This window comes from Canis lupus, chromosome 16 (genome assembly GCF_048164855.1).
Source record: "Canis lupus baileyi chromosome 16, mCanLup2.hap1, whole genome shotgun sequence".
In the NCBI taxonomy this organism is placed as follows: domain Eukaryota; kingdom Metazoa; phylum Chordata; class Mammalia; order Carnivora; family Canidae; genus Canis; species Canis lupus.
The window spans coordinates 35,654,213-35,671,418 of record NC_132853.1 but is presented as its reverse complement, the minus strand read 5'-3'; the positions used below and the strand labels follow the sequence as shown (position 1 = coordinate 35,671,418).

Below are 17,206 nucleotides of genomic sequence, written 5' to 3'. Positions count from 1 at the left end.
TTTTTCCACATAGAAATCTTAATTACCTTTCCCCAAAATACAATTCTCTGTATTGAACTGTGAACAACTGTACATGTTTCACTAGGACAAAAATCCCAAACATCCAGGTTTCTGAATGAATAACCTGTTTTAAGACACTATCTGCTCATAAACTCCAGAGAAGTTACTTTTAGGGTATGAAAAATTAATTAGTAACAATACACACTTTAGAGATTTATATTTTAACTGCACTGGAATGTCTAAAAAAAATGAGCCTATGAACAGCAAAGGCACGGAGCTCAAGAGGAAGTGAACAGACTCCTGGCTTGCAGACAAATGAGTAGGTGGGTGGAGGAAACATTTATGTGGGGAAGATGATTTTTATATAATGTTTCTTAATCTAAAGAAAACCACAGCTCTTCACAATATATGTACTATAAATAGATGTAATAAAAACTCTGAATAAATATTTACTTGCATGCTTGTTTTGTTTTTTAAATAACTTTTGTCATTACTCAAATCTGATGAGTGGTCAAAATGACCAAGCATGTTGCCCAGAGGCTTGAGGACGTATGACTAAATTTAATTCCCCTTCATCTATTTATGTTGAAGAAAAGATTTTAGTCAGTAATGTGGACTCTGACTCCACATATACTTCCTTTACCACAATCAAAGAATTTTCACAGTAATTCACATCAATGCAAATTTTCTATCACTACATTTGGCAATATCTTTAAGAAATGTGGCTAGGGTGACCAAAAAATAGTTCTGATCACAGAAACATTGTTCAAGTAATCACTCCCTCCTTCCTCAGCTCCTCCCCACTAAAAAAACCACATTTATCTAAGAGTCACAAAGTTCCTGTCAGATAAGTACTAGTCTCTTTTATAAATGGAGGAAACTAAGGCCCACTGGCTAAAAGGTGAGTCAGAGAGATTCTGAAAGAACAAGAACTAGTTGAATATATAACTGCTCTGCTCTTTTCTCCCTTAAAATCCAAGCAGAAGACACATGACCTTGGGGGGGGGGGGCAGTGAAAGGGAGAGGTGGTGGGAAGGAGATTATTTAGATTTTCTCATGTTTTTATAATGAACATGTATTCTTCCTATAACAAAGCACTTAATAATACTATACTAAAAAAAATGAATTTATCATACCCATTCAGAACTCAATATACAAGATCATTTAGATGCAAGTGTTAATGAAAGAAAGTTGGGAAAAAAGTGCAATCATAATTTAACTAAGCACAAAAACATTTAAAATCTACACCAAGCTCCCAAATATCAGCAAGCTTTTAGTAATAGTCAACAAATACTTATTGAGTACCAACAATACATGAGATACCATACACATTACTGTGAACATAACAGAACATACCAGTAATCCCTGGTATGGATATTGTCAATTAGTTTATAAGTAAGGTGAGCATATGTTCTACTTTGCTGGGCAAAGTCCTGGTTTATACCTTTTTCTCACAAAGTAATTATTAATAATACCCCTCTCATGTATCCCCCCGTCTGGACAATAAATTATATGGTTATCTATTTATGCAAAAACAAACTACTCTTCCTATATGGTAATATGTTTGTAAAATGTGTATCATTTCAAGGTTTCATCTTTTTTTAAGTTAATTTTATTCCTTTTTATTACACATTAAATTTTCTTAAATTATAAAAAAGTAAGTTATTTTAGACATTCAACTTTCCTATATGTACTTGTTATACAATGAAGTCAAAGATTGGCTTTAATCAAGGAAGAGGAAATCAAAATCTGATTTTATCACATCAAAAAATGTACACAAATAAATCAAATTAATAAAAAATAAAAACTTCATATCTTGTCATAATGGAAAGCAAGGGAGCTATCAAAGACTATGAGGGTGCCTGGGTAGCTCAGTCGGTTGGTTGTCTGACTCTTGATCTCAGCTCAGGCCTTGATCTCAGGGTGGTGAGATCAAGCCCCACACTTAATAATAATAAAAAAATAAAATGCAATTCTGTGACACTGAACATTAAAAAAAGACAAGACTCAGGAGCCAGCCTGATAAGCTCCTAATGGACAAAGATACCACAACTGAGTCATCAACAAGGATTAACAACAGTAGTGGACTAAACACATTGAATATGCTTAAATCCACTGGTCACCTTTACAGGATGCTACGATAATCAATTCATTTGTTTGAAAACTGGTAAGTGAAGGGCAAGAATCAAGTATTTAGTCTGTCATTCCTATCTGATATATACCTTAAAGAAACTAAATACTTGTTGAAGGGAAAATTTTTTAGAAGTATTCCAGCTGGGCAGCCCGGGTGGCTCAGTGGTTTAGCGCTGCCTTCAGCCCAGGGCATGATCCTGGAGTTGCAGGATCGAGTCCCACATCAGGCTCCCTGCATGGAGCCTGCTTCTCTCTCTGCCTGTGTCTCTGCCTCTCTCTCTCCTCTCTGTATTCTCATGAATAAATAAATAAAATCCTTTTTTTTTTAAAAAAAAAGAAGTATTCCAGCTAATAGTTGAAGAAGAAATTATAGCATTAGATATCATTTTGCAACCCCTAATGAGTTGATATGGGCAAAGATCCTCAATGGCTGATTAACAGTACCAAAAAAGAAACAACCAACACTATGCTTCCTGGCAGATCTGTATGCTAGCACCTATTAAATAGCCTTGCCACAAGAAAAACTGAACTTTAATCTGTCAAGCTTTAGATCTAAAAATCTATTTCTAAAAAATAAAAGGGACTGAGGAACATGTTAAATGACACCACATGGATGCAATCAGCAAAATCCAGACTCTCAGAAACTATACAACAAATGATCTGGATTCTTCAATTAAAACTGCAAGAAAAAAAAAAAAAAGAAAAGAAAACAGAGAAGAAAGGAAGGAAGGAAGGAAGGAAGGCCGGCCGGCCAGCTGGCCGGCCTGCTAATCACTCTTCTTTGGACCCTAATTCAACATTCTAGCCTGTGTCTGTTGAAAAAACAGGTTAAAAAAACAATTTTGAGTCAACTGGGAAATATAAACACCAACTGAATACTTACTGAATGTTCAAGGAGGTTTTTTTTGTAATAATGGTACTGCAGTTGTCTTTTAAAGAAAAAAATTCTTATATTTATAAATAATAGGGGCAGCCCCAGTGGCGCAGCGGTTTAGCGCCGCCTGCAGCCCAGGGTGTGATCCTGGAGACTCGGGATTGAGTCCCACATCGGGTTCCCTGCATGGAGCCTGCTTCTCACTCTCCCTGTGTTGTGTGTCTCTGCCTCTCTCTCTCTGTGTCTCTATAAATAAATAAATAAATAAAATCTTTAAAAAAATATTTATAAATAATAGAATTTTTAAAAAAGTAATCTTTATATCCAACATGGTGCTTGAACTCATAACCTGGAGATTGAGAGTCAGATATTTTACCAAGTGCGCCAGCCCAGTGTCCCTTGAATTACTTCAAAGTTAATTACAGAAGGGAGTATAGTGAAGGTGAATATATATATATACGTGTGTGTGTGTGTGTGTGTGTATATATATATATATATATATATATATGAAACAACATTGATCATGGGAGATGAACATATTAGGTTTATCACACTTTTTTTTTATATTTGAGAATTTCTATAATATAAAAAGGTTCCCCCCCATCCCAAAACAGCACTATCTCCTTTGAAAGACCAAAAACAAGATAATAGGACCTTAACCTGACAATGCGGGAAAAAAACACCAAAATGACTACAATTAAATCTAAATTAAGTTTTTGGTATGACTAAGGAATTATAGAGGAAGTAAAATGTAGTGTGAAAATCCCTTCATATTAGGACTATTGTATATTTTATTGCTGTTTATACAACTTAAACTCATGTTTCTAAAAACTGTAATGCAGGCAATAGGGTAATATTTTTAATTCAATGAAACTTTAATCCCAAATATGCTCACATGTAACGATCAAATATAAAGGAAAAATTAAACATGTTAGAAGTAAAACAATTCACCTAGGAAGGTCACCACTCAGTCAAGGTCAAAATCCATCCTTCTAGACAGTAGCCACCACCATATTTTGCTTTTAATTTTTCAAGGACAGAATAATAAAACCAAATGCAGACCTGGCTTCAGGTAAGGTTGTAGATCTATATTGCTCAAGTGCATAGTCAATGTTTCCGCAGGAACTGGCTTGCAAGCTGACTTATAGGTGTTCTCTAGCTGATACACTATACAGTGGGGTCTGCCACTTTTGTATATACAGGTCCAACTAAGAGACAGCTATGCAAACACAGTGCACACACATTTATAGACATGTAGGTGCGAAGAAACGATCGTTTTAGATGGTTTTCTAAATTTGTCACACTGAGATGACCAGGAGTCTCTTCTTATTCAGTCAGTGTAGTGGTGATGGTGAGCAAAAGCGTTTGAAGTGTTTCACTGCACAAAAGTCAGATGTAAACACAGGTGATAACCACGGTTCTCACTGTTAAATAAAAACCCACCTTCTAAAAAAACAAACAAACAAAACCCACCTTCTTCCCTTCCTGGTTTGCTGCCTCAATCCTAAAACAGCAAATGTCATGTATCCTCAACTCTAAGCCACATATTTTATTGCTTCTAAATTTTTTAAGATTTTATTTATTTATTCATGAGAATACACAGAGAGGAGAGAGAGAGAGGCAGAGACACAGGCAGAGGGAGAAGCTGGCTCCATTCAGAAAGCCAGATGTGGGACTCGATCCGGGGTCTCCAGGATCACACCCTGGGCTGCAGGCGGCACTAAACTGCTGAGCCACCCGGGCTGCCCTATTTTATTGCTTCTAATACAAGAATACTACATATTTTCCTTCAGTTCAAGGATGCTATTAAGTTTTTTTTTTTAAAGATTTATTTATTTATTTGTTCATGATAGACAGAGAGAGGGAGAGGCAGAGACACAGGAGGAAGGAGAAGCAGGCTCCATGCCGGGAGCCCGACATGGGACTCGATCCTGGGACTCCAGGATTGCGCCCTGGGCCAAAGGCAGGCGCCAAACCGCTGAGCCACCCAGGGATCCCCTGATTTTAAGTTTTTATTTCATGGTCAAGTCTGTGGAAGATCCAAATGAATCAGCTATAGTCTCTGAGCTCCAAAAATCCTGCTCATTTTTGGCTGTTCCCTCTACCTTACCCCACTATGTAATGAACCAGCCAGTCCTAGTTTTACAAATTGCCCTGTCCTCCCCGTTCCATTTGCTAACACAACCTCCCAGTTCAGGCCTTAATCATCTAATGCAGAGGTAGCAGTCTCTCTGACTCCCTCTTTTAAGACACTTTACACAGACATCTTCTAAACTACATTTCCCTAAAGAATTTGATCATATAACTGCCCAGCTACAAAGTCTTTATTGGTTTCTAAAGCCTTGGAATGAAATATAACTCCTCAGCAGAGCATTCCAAAAGCCCTCCACCATCTGAGCCCCACTTTTTCAGTCTTAGCTCCCAAAGGCCTCCTCTCCTACCTACCGTCCTTGTGCTATTTCTCAAACACACCTTGATTTTCCCTACCTCTAAACATTTGATTATGTTACTCTTTCCTTCTACCTAAAACATTGCTACTCCCCCATCATTTGATTATAAAATTCTAGCCATCTTCCAAGACCTAGCTCAAATGCACCTTCTCCTTTTTCTTGACATCTTTGTTTCCTAGAATGCTTGAGAGTATTTTTTTCATCTTAAAAAAATATGGCATGTTAATGGAGGAAACGCTCAAAAGAGTTCCACTTATTCTGGGAGGAAAGTGATTCTTAAAAATCCACATATACTTGATGTCGCCAATTCCTTCTTCCTCTTCCATAAACCAAACAATTTCAAGGAATGATTCAAATTAATATCATGAGTTTAGATGTCATGGGTTGTCTCAGGAAAGAATCTTTCCATTACCAAGTGTGGAGTGAAAGATATCCAGGTACTTCCCTATTTATAATGGTATCCTGCCTCAAGGCCAGCACGTTTTTCTCGCATAACACTTAAATTCTCTCAGAGCCAGTCATTACAAGAGTGTGAAACCATCCAGCATATATTAGACTGGTGACTACCACTTGTGATTAACAGACAAGTTAATTTCCCAGTAAACAAAAGGTGGCTATTTCCCATGTGCTCCTGGAGACAGCAACTTGTAACTATATTGCAATGGGTACCACTGTGCAAGAGTTACACTTTTCCATATTATAGATCATGTTTTTATATGGAACACAGAGGGGTGCAGAAAAAATCTTCAAGCATACTCTAAAATGGCCTTGGGGAGAACTGTCTATAAATGTCAAAAGATAACTTTCAGAACTATTACTGTTAAAGATAACTTAAATTTGTCTAAATAGAGATCCAGACACATTATACACGGTGCATACCATGTATCACTAAAATTAATCTATGAATAGATATTCAAGCTCATTTAAGCATAGAGTTTATTTTTTTATTATTTTTTAAGCATAGAGTTTAAAAGCCTGATTTAGGATGTTTCCAAATAGAAAAGGGATATTAGCTGAAAAACTAGTGAAATCTGAATTAACTCTGGAGTTGACAGTAATATACCAATGTTGGTTCTTCAGTTTATGTAAGACTTTAACATGATTATGTAAGAATTTAACAGTAAGGGGAACTGGATAAGGGGTATACAAATACTCCTTCTGCAACTTTTCTGTACCTAAAATTATTCCAAAATTTAAAACTTATTTTAAAAAATTTAAAAAGAGGGTTACTTGGCTGGCTCAGTCAGTGGAGCATGTAACTCTTAACCCTGGGGTTGTGATTTCAAGCCCCACATTGGGGGTAGAGATTATTTAAGAACAAAACCTTTTTTTTTTTTCAAATGAAATTAATTTATCTTTTTAAGTTTGAATGACATTTATTTTTAAAATATTTTTAAAAAGTTTAAAATGAGAGCTTATTGGGATAATACAAATTGAGTTATAATCACTTTAATTAAAAGATTTTCTTTGAATTAAAAAAGTAGGGAAGCCCCAGTGGCTCAGTGGTTTAGCGCCTGGCTTCGGCCCAGGGCGTAATCCTAGAGACCTGGGATCAAGTCCCAGGTCAGGCTCCCTGTATGGAGCCTGCTTCTCCCTCTGCCTGTGTCTCTTATTTATTTATTTATTTATTTATTTATTTATTTATTTATTTATTTATTCATTCATTCATTCATTCATTAGAGAGAGAGAGAGAGAGAGAGAGAGGCAGAGGGAGAAGCAGGCTCCATCCATCCATCCATTCATTCATTCATTAGAGAGAGAGAGAGAGAGGCAGAGGGAGAAGCAGGCTCCAAGCAGGGAGCCGGACGTGGGACTTGATCCCGGGACTCCAGGATCAAGCCCTGGGCCAAAAGCGGTGCTAAACCGCTGAGGCACCAGGGCTGCCCTCTGCCTGTGTTTCTGCCTCTCTCTCTCTGTCTCTCATGAATAAATAAAATCTTTTTTTTTTAAAGTAGATTGCTTTATCTGTTTATTTTTCTCCAAAGTGAGATTTTTTAAAAACGGACTTTGTTTTTTTAAGCTTTGATGTTTTAAAACATTCTCGGGGGGTGAGGGGTGGAGGGGGCGTGGATCCCTGGGTGGCTCAGCGGTTTAGCGCCGCCTTCAGCCCAGGGTGTGATCCTGGAGACCCGGGATTGAGTCCCACGTCCAGCTCCCTGCATGGAGCCTGCTTCTCCCTCTGCCTGTGTCTCTGCCTCTCTCTCTGTGTGTATCTCATGAAATAAATAAATAAAATCTTAAAAAAAAAAAAACATTCTCAGGTTTACTTGGTAAAGACTATCAATTAGCAAATGGGCTGTTTTTTTTTTTTTTTTTCCAGCAGAAATCCAGGTACAAACATGTGTACATATGTTTCCTGGCTTGAATCCCAAACTGGCTAACACAAAGGTAGCCTGACTGATGTATGAAATTACCTGGCACAGCTAATTACCTAAGAATGGAGTAACCTTCCATAGAGGGGTTCAGTACTATTTTCCTAAGTGTGAAGTATGCATACTTTTGGATACAGCCATCAAAGAATTCACCATTAAAAGATAATGCCACAAGCATAAAAAGATGTGTATACAAGGGCATTCCCTGAAGCATTATTTATTATAACAAAAGACTTGAAACACAAGTAATGGTACACACAGACATTGGCATACTACGCAGACATCCAAATTATGATAGACTTTATATTAATTGACACAGAAATATGTCCACATTGAGGAAAAAAAAGACTAAAAAGCAGTATCATGTCATCTGTAAGGACATGGTTTTATATGTCAAACATATCCTTACATATGTCTTTTTATATATGCATATGTCAGGATGAGGTGAGGGTGGGGAAGGAGATACTTTATTTCTTTATAATTTTCTGTAATTCTTAAACAGTTTTAAATAAGCATGTATAATTTTTTAGAAAAATAATAAAGCTTCTCAATGCTATATAGAAGTAATTTGTCTCATATTCAAAAAAGGCATTAAGGGCTAGTTCCTAAATATATAATCTTTAAAAAAAGTGATCCCCCACTCATGACAGGAAGTGGCAAAATATTTGTGATTAAATTTTACAAACTGTAACCCTAGAAAGCTAAGAAATAGTTATATTATAAAAACATTAGACATTAGCCAAAAGATTACAGGTTGTCAATGTTAATGGTAACATTAGCTATGTAATTTTTGCTTATAGATGTGACACACACCATCACAATATTATGTTTAGCTCCAAAAAAACTGTAGTTATAAAATCAAGTAATGTCACCATGGATTCTGTTTATGAATATGTATGTTGCTTACAGTATTTTTACTTTAGCTCAGAATATCAGTCAACAGACTTTTGGTGCACAGGCAAACATAAATCTGTCCTCTTGCCAAGGATCTCTCTTTCCGTATCAATGAATTTGGGAATTCCAGAACTTACAGCACATTCAATACTCCCTATTACATGAGAGACAAGGAAACAAGAGGCTCAGAAAGTTATTTAAAGGACTCCTTTGGGGCGCCTGGGCAGCTCAGTGGTTGAGGGTCTGCCTTCGGCTCAGGGTGTGATCCTGGAGTCCCACGATCAAGTCCCACATAGGGCTCTCCAGGGAGAGCCTGCCTCTCCCTCTGCCTGTGTCTCTGCATCCCTATGTCTCTCATGAATGGATAAATAAAATCTTAAAAAAAAATAAATAAAAATAAAGGGCTCCTTTAAGGTCAACAGCTAGTTGGCAGCAGAGCTGGGCCTACCCCCTAGATTCTGGTCATTCGGCTCACAGTGAATTATTTCCATACATCTGTTAGAGCAGCTAAAATAAAAAATATTGACAATATCAGGTGCTGACAAAGATCCAGAACAACTGGAACTTTCACATTTCTGGTGGAGATGCACAAGAGCACACTGGCTCTGGAAGACAGATTGAGATACATACTACATGACACAGCTATCCCATTCTTATTCACTCTAGTGAAATGAAAACTCACATTCACCCCAAGACCTGTCCATGAATGTTTATAGAGGCTTTGTTCATAATCACCAGAAACTGGAAATGATCCAAATGTCCTTCAATAGGTAAATGGAGAAACAAATTGTAATCCATGCACATAATGGAATATTATTTGGCAATAAAAAGGAATTGCTGATACATACAAAAACTAGGATGACTCTCAGAGGCATTATGCAGAAAGAAGTCAGTCTCAAAATCTTACATGTGGTATGATCCTACTTATAAAACATTCTCGGGATGCCTGGGTGGCTCAGTGGTTGAGTGTCTGCCTTCGGCCTAGGGCATGATCCTGGAGTCCCAGGATTGAGTCCCACATTGGGCTCCCTGAGTGGAGCCTGCTTCTCTCTCTGCCTATGTCTCTGCCTCTCTCTGTGTGTGTCTCTCATAAATAAATAAATAAAATCTTAAAAAAAGGAAAAAAAGAACATTCTCATTCTCAGAAGAGAACAGGACAGAGATGAGCAACAGGTCATCGCTTGCCACGGATGCTGCATGGAAGAGTGTATGGAGGCAAGGAGCTGCAGCAGGGAGGTTTTTCAGGTGATGGAACTGTTCTGTATCCTGATTGTGATGGTGGTTACATGAATCTATAACATGTACTGATATTCACAGAACTGTACACACCAAAACGTCAATTTTACTGTGCATTAATTTAAAACTTAAAACAAAGGCTTTACTCAGTCCCTGGCTTCAAAAGTCCAGAAGTACTTACAGATTTTTTAATTCTATTTTTTAAACTTTTAAAATTTTTTTTAAAGATTTATTTACTGGAGAGAGAGTATGTGTGCTTGAGTGAGTGGAGGCAGGGGGAGAGGGAGAGAGAGAGGGAGAGGAATCTTCAAGCAGACTCCCTGTGGAGCCAGAGCCTGACGAGGTGCTCGATCTCACAACCCTGAGATCATGACCTGAGCTGAAACCAAGAGCCAGATGCTTAACTGACTGAGCCAGCCAGGTGTCCCTAAACTTCAGTTTTTAATTAACAAGATAAAATGATTTGTGTCCTTTCTTATAAAATCTCATTATCAAGAAAAGAACATATTTAACTTGGCAAGTTACATAACTTCACTTTGTCTCAATTTCCCTGCTGGTAAAATGGAGTAATAATACACTATCTCAAAGGGTTATACAAGGATTAAACAGTAAATGCTTTGTAAAGTTTGATGAATAACAAAAATACAGACTGTATATGTAACTCTGAAGATAGAAATGAAATACAATGCCAACCAAGTAACTTCTAAGTTTTATCCTTCTGGAAAACCAGGTTCTGATGAGTGCTTTTCAGAGCTGTCCCTGAAATACAGTACAACCCTGGAATTGGATTTTTACACAGAAGTAAACACTCACTACTGAGTCCCTGATAGATTTTTATTCTATAACCATTCTACATAAGCAAATTATTGTCTAAATCAGGGTCAGTGTTAAAGAAGGTCATACTACAGAGTTAAAAAAATCTTTCCCTATATTCATTAATCCCCAGTTCTACCTAACTTAATAAACAGGTAGATAGTGTGTACGTGTGTGTGTATGTCTGTGTGTACTAAGCAATGGTAGGTGTACTCCCTCTTGGAATACCATAGCTTAAAACACTAGGCAAAATGAGGATTCAACCTCAAGGCTTCTAAAGTTCTTTTTTTTTTTCTTTAAGATTTTATTTATTTATCTATAGAGACACACAGAGAGAGAAAGAGGCAGAGGCACAGGCAGAGGGAGAAGCAGGCTCCATGCAGGGAGCCCAACATGGGACTCGATCCAGGGTCCCCAGGATTAAACCCCGGGCTGCAGGCAGCGCTAAACCGCTGCGCCACTGGGGCTGCCCGCTTCTAAAGTTTTCAGTCTTTAAGAATTACCTTTCTAGGGGCACCTGGGTGACTCAGTCAGTTAAGCATCTGCCGTCGGCCAAATCATGATCCCAGGGTCCTGAGATGGAGCCCTGCATCAGGCTCCTTGCTCAGCAGGAGCCTGCTTCTCCCTCTCTCTCTCTCTGCCACTCCCCCTGCTTGTGTTTTCTCTCTGTCAAATAAACAAATAAAATCTTAAAAAAATAAAAAGAATTACCTTTCTACATGGAATAAGATCATAAACACAATGATTTTCTTCATGCCACATTTCTTGGATTTCTACTTCAAACTTATACCTCTAAGCATAGCTTTTAATTTTAGCACTCTCCCAACCCCCATTTATTTAATCCAGTAAGCATTTGCTTAGCATCTACTTTAATACTTTTTGTGATTTTCAAACTGCCTGACCCACCCTAATTTTGAAAAATGAAATGGAATAAAAAAATAACAGACTGCCTCACAAACAGTAAAGGTAAGTACTGTTTCATATAGCTTTTGTTTCAGGTGTGGGGGGGTATGAATGAAAGAGAACATACGTGACCATGTGTGCACTGCTTCTTACTGTGGGTCACAGTCAAAATGCTTTAGAAACAGTCCTATAGGGAATTCAATAAATAGTTCTGGAATGAAAACAACCAATTCTGCAATATTTGGCTTCTGTGGACAAATCTTTTAGTGCTCACTGCACCACCTGATCTTAGAGACAGAAGTCATCTTCAAAGAAAAAGAAAATTTAACTTTACATTTGAGTGGACAAAAAGGTTCAAGAGAGACGAGTAGGCAGAACAAACTGTCTTTTGGATATTGTTTTAATACTTGACAAGGTGGAATAGATGCAGAAGTGTATACATTCTGGGACACCTGGGTGGCTCAGCGGTTGGGCATCTGCCTTCGGCTCAGGGCATGATCCTGGGGTTCCAGGATTGAGTCCCACATCGGGCTCCATGAATGGAACCTGCTTCTCCCTCTGCCTATGCCTCTGCCTCTCTCTGTGTGTCTCTCATGAATGAATAAATAAAATCTTTTAAAAAAGATGTGTATACATTCCTTTTTAAAAATATTTTATTTACTTATTAATTTAATAATTTATTAATTAATTTGAGAGAGTGTGCGTGTGATATGGAAGGAGAGGAGGGGCAGAGGGAGACGGAGAGAAAGACTCTCAAGCAGACTCCCTTGAGCAGGGAGCCTGACATCAGGCCCCTGAGACCATGACCTGAGCCAAAACCAAGTGCTGGACACAACCAACTGAGCCACCCAAGTGCCCCAGAAGTGTATACATTCTTTACCACAACCTGACAGGAAGTAGTAAAGTAAAAAATAAATAAATAAATAGATAGATAAATAAATAAGTAAATAAATAAATAAATAAATAAAGTAGCTATTTGAAAGTAGAAAAATTTTGTACTATGCATGTATATTCCAAATTTAAAACATTGCATCTCTTACCAATATTGTTTAACTTACATTACACAAAATTTAATTTTTTGAAAAGATTTTATTTATTTATTCATGAGAGACACACACAGATAGAGAAGCAGAGACACAGGCAGAGGGACAAACAGGCTCCATGCAGGGAGCCCGATGCAGGACCCTATCCCGGGACTCTAGGATCATGCCCTGGGCCAAAGGCATATGCTCAACCACTGAGCCACCCAGGTGTCCCGCATTATACAAGATTTAAATACATTTAATGTCAAACCACCAAATATTTTTTCTCTTTTTAAAGATTTATTTGAGAGAGAGAGGCAGAGTGTGCAAGACAGCGTGCGTGCACAAACAGGGTGGGGAGGCAGAGGGAGAGGAAGAAGCAGGCTCCCCACCCAGCAGGGAGTGATGCCAGGCTCAATCTCAGGACCCTGAGATCATGACCTGAGTGGAAGGCAGACACTTAAGCGACTGAGCTACCCAGGCGCCCCAAATATCTTCTTTTAGAGGAGAACAAGATATACCTTAGGATTATAAAAGTTCAAATATATCTGCTTTTGGAAAAAAAAAAAAAAGAAGTCTTCATGCTGTGTAACATATAATAAATACTTTTTCTCTTTGAATAATCTTGTAAATAAAAACTATCTTCCAGGGGAACCTGGGTGGCTCAGTTGGTTAAGCATCTGCCTTCAGCTCAGGTCAAGATCCCAGGGTTCTGGGATCAAGCCCCACATTGGGCTTCCTGCCCAACAGAGAGCCTGCTTCTCCCTCTCCCTCTGTTGCTCCCTCTGCTTGTGCTCTCTCTCTGTCAGATAAATAAATAAAATCTTTTTAAAAAACCCAAAAACTGTCTTCCAAAATCATCTGGTTCTACCCTCTAGGAGACTATAAGCAGTCTATTTTTTAAAAAGATAACTAGGAGCACCTGGCTGGCTCAGTCAGTACAGCATGTGACTCTCAGACTTAGGGTCATGAGTTTCAGCCCCACGTTGCTGGTAGAGCTTACTTAACAAAAAAAACAAAAACAAACAAAAATTTTTTTTTTTAAAGATGACTTGTAGGGCAGCCCAAGTGGCTCAGTGGTTTAGTGCCGCTTTCAGCCCAGGGTGTGATCCTGGAGACCCTAGATCGAGTCCCACGTCGGGCTCCCGACATGGAGTCTGCTTCTCCCTCTGGCTGTGCCTGTGCCTCTCTCTGTGTGTGTCTCTCATGAAAAAATAAATAAAATCTTTTTTTTTTTTTTAAAGATGACTTGTCTGCTAAAGCTTATACTAAAATCAGTTTTCATATTTAAAACCTTATTACAATTTAGACAAGATCCTAGCTTATTTCTTCTCTAGACTAAACTAAATATGACTTTCATGTGTCAAATCTAACAAAGTCAATGCTAAAACTGCTACCTGCCTTGTAGCATCAACTTAGCAAGTTGTTTTATAGCAGTGTTTCTCAATCTCCACACAGCCAACGTTTTAGACCAGATCGTTCTGTGCACTGTAGGATGATCCCACTGGATGCCAGAAGCACACCCCAGATCCCACTGTGTTAATCAAAGATATTGGGATCCCTGGGTGGCGCAGCGGTTTGGCGCCTGCCTTTGGCCCAGGGCGCGATCCTGGAGACCCGGGATCGAATCCCACATCGGGCTCCCGGTGCATGGAGCCTGCTTCTCCCTCTGCCTATGTCTCTGCCTCTCTCTCTCTCACTGTGTGACTATCATAAATAAATAAATAAAATTAAAAAAAACAAAAAACAAAAAAACAAAGATATCTCCAGACATTGCCCAATGTCTCCTGGAGGCAAAATTGCACTTGGTTGAGAATCACTGCTTTTTTTTTTTTAAAGGTTTTATTTATTTATTCATGAGAGAGAGAGAGAGAGAGAGAGAGAGAGAGAGAGAGAGGCAGAGACACAGGCAGAGGGAGAAGCAGGCTCCTTGCAGGGAGCCCAACGTGGGACTCGATCCCGGGTCTCCAGAATCACACCCTGGGCTGAAGGCGGCGCTAAACCGCTGAGCCACCCGGGCTGCCCAAGAACCACTGCTTTACAGGTTTATATTTTAATCATTATTTCCATGTTTGGGCAATAAGAGGGAAAAAAATGACAATAGTGCAAGTACAGCAAAAAAAAAAAAAAAAAAAAAAAAAAAGTGACCAAATGCACTTTTCAATAGAAGTAATGGCGCCCAGCCATGATTACAGAGCCTGGGCTCACAGGAGCACCTTACCTGCCCCAACTCCTCTCGCCCCCGCTGGGCGGCAGACCCAAGGCACTTCACAATATTCCAAATCAGTTAACTATATTTAAGTAAATTTCTCATGTTGCTATTTGTTTAAAACCTTGGGTTCCCAAAAAGTTTAAGTATACCACAGTTATAAAAATATTAAGTAAACATTTTTAATAATTAGCAATTCAGGAAGGATTATCATATCATTATTATGAAATGATGCAATGAAAAGAACCATGTAGCAGTTACAAAGACAAATCTTTCAAAATATGTAGCTATTTTTAATTTTTTTATTTTTAAAATTAAAAAAAATTTATTTATTTGTTCATGAGACACACAAAAGAAAGAGGCAGAGACATAGGCAGAGGCAGAGGGAGACACAAGCAGGCTCCATGCAGGGAGCCCGATGTGGGACTCCATCCCGGCACTCCAGGATCACACCCTGAGCCGAAGGCAGGCGCGCCTAACCCTGAGCCACCCAGGCGTCCCTGTAGCTATTTTTAAAAACATTCTCTGTCATACTTAACCCCCTCTAAGGATAAAAGTATATAGGGTTTGCTCTCAGATGGACTTGGAAATTCTCTTAGTACTGTAAAAATCCAGGCTAGGTCTTTAAGAATGTACTTTAAAAAAAAATTAAAACTATTTTGCCCCAGCAACTATTTCAATATTTAATTTAAAACAGGACATTAGGGGGATCCCTGGGTGGCTCAGCGGTTGAGCCCCTGCCTTCGGCCCAGGGCGTGATCCTGGAGTTCAGAGACTGAGTCCCACATCAGGCTCCCTACATGGAGTCTGCTTCTCCCTCCGCCTGTGTCTCTGCCTCTCTGCCTCTCTCTCTCTCTGTCTCTCATTAATAAATAAATAAAATTAAAAAACACAGGACATTATAATTTCCCTATGGATTGTTGAGCAATACTTTTTAAACAAAAAAAATATTCGGTGGGTATACATTCACATGGATCAAAAATTTTAAGTACAGAAGAAAACACAGTGAATAGAGCACCATTACCCATGATAGCCCAAACTAGAAATAATCCAAATGCGCAACAATGGTAGAATGGACAAATAAATTATATGTGTACAACAGATTATTATATGAGGGAAAACTAATTATTGTTACACATGAAAATATGAATTGTATAAACTTAATTCTGAGCGAAGGACACCATACACAAATGAGTATATAAAGCATTCCACTTATACACAGCTTAGAAATTTTTCCACAACAGTAGTTTCCTCATTCTTTTTTGCAGCTATAAAATGTATTCTACTGCATGAATGTACCCTAATTTATTTATCCAATTCTATACTGATACACATTTAGGTTTTTTCCAAACTTTTGTTGAGTTTATTTAGATGAATTTGTATGCTTTTTATGCTAGAAATAAAACTGTAGGGTTCTACAAGGAGGATCTTTCAGGCAAGGTAACTTCAAATCCCAGCTCTAATAGTATATTACATACAGGAAAAGTCTCTGGGCATCTGGGCTACAGACTTTTTTTTTTTAAAGATTTTATTTATTTATTCATGAGAGACACACAGAGAGAGAGGCAGAGACATAGGCAGAGGGAGAAGCAGGCTCCCTGTAGGGAGCCCAATGTGGGACTGCATCCTAGGAGTCCAGGATCACACCCTGAGCCAAAGGTAGATGCTTAACTGCTGAGCCACCCAGGCGTTCCTGGGCCACAATCTTAAGAGGAAATGGGGGAAAAACACAGATTCATCTATGCAATTAAGAGCACACACAGACTCTTCTCATCACCTCAAAAAAAAAAAAAAAAAAAAAACCCAAAAACCCAACACTTCACCATATATTTCAATGTTCAAAGGCCACAGACATTACTTAAAATACATTAATATAGTACATTTGAAAGGGTGAAAACAATTCATAAGGACCTAGGGTAAGTCTCATTTTGTAAGCCAGGTAGTGTAATTAAGAAGTTGTAGTCCATTGAATTTCCAAAACTGAATCAAAATTCCAAAGCTGAAAAGTCTAAATTCCAAAGCAGTTAAAGACTCTATTCTTCACTAGCATTAACGACAAAAGGAATCACCCAACACTGTATATCTTTGTGAAATCCAGTGAAGAGTAAGAACCCTCTGATGCTACATGCCTAGCAAGATCAAGAAATAAGGCCCTACAGCCATACTCTGCATCATTTCTATTTCTGTTCTCTTCCAACAATCCCTTCTCACCACACACTGAGGAGTTTATCAAGAAACTGACAGAAGCAACCAAATCTCTGCTAGGCCATTTGACTCTAGTAAACCAGAACAAATAAGTT

At 38.4% G+C, this 17,206-nt stretch overlaps 1 protein-coding gene across 4 annotated transcripts in view; it reads right to left on the bottom strand.

Annotated features, from left to right (window-relative positions):
- The window catches only part of ZNF652 (zinc finger protein 652), a 65,599-nt gene that overhangs the window by 42,980 nt on the left and 5,413 nt on the right, over positions 1-17,206 (bottom strand). The window contains exon 1 of one of the 4 annotated variants that reach the window (XM_072780160.1): positions 11,276-11,388. The exons of the other annotated variants lie outside the window; for them this stretch is intronic. The gene's annotated coding sequence lies outside the window, so the exon portion shown is untranslated. Of the gene's footprint in view, positions 1-11,275; positions 11,389-17,206 lie in introns of those variants that run through there. 4 annotated transcript variants of the gene reach the window in all.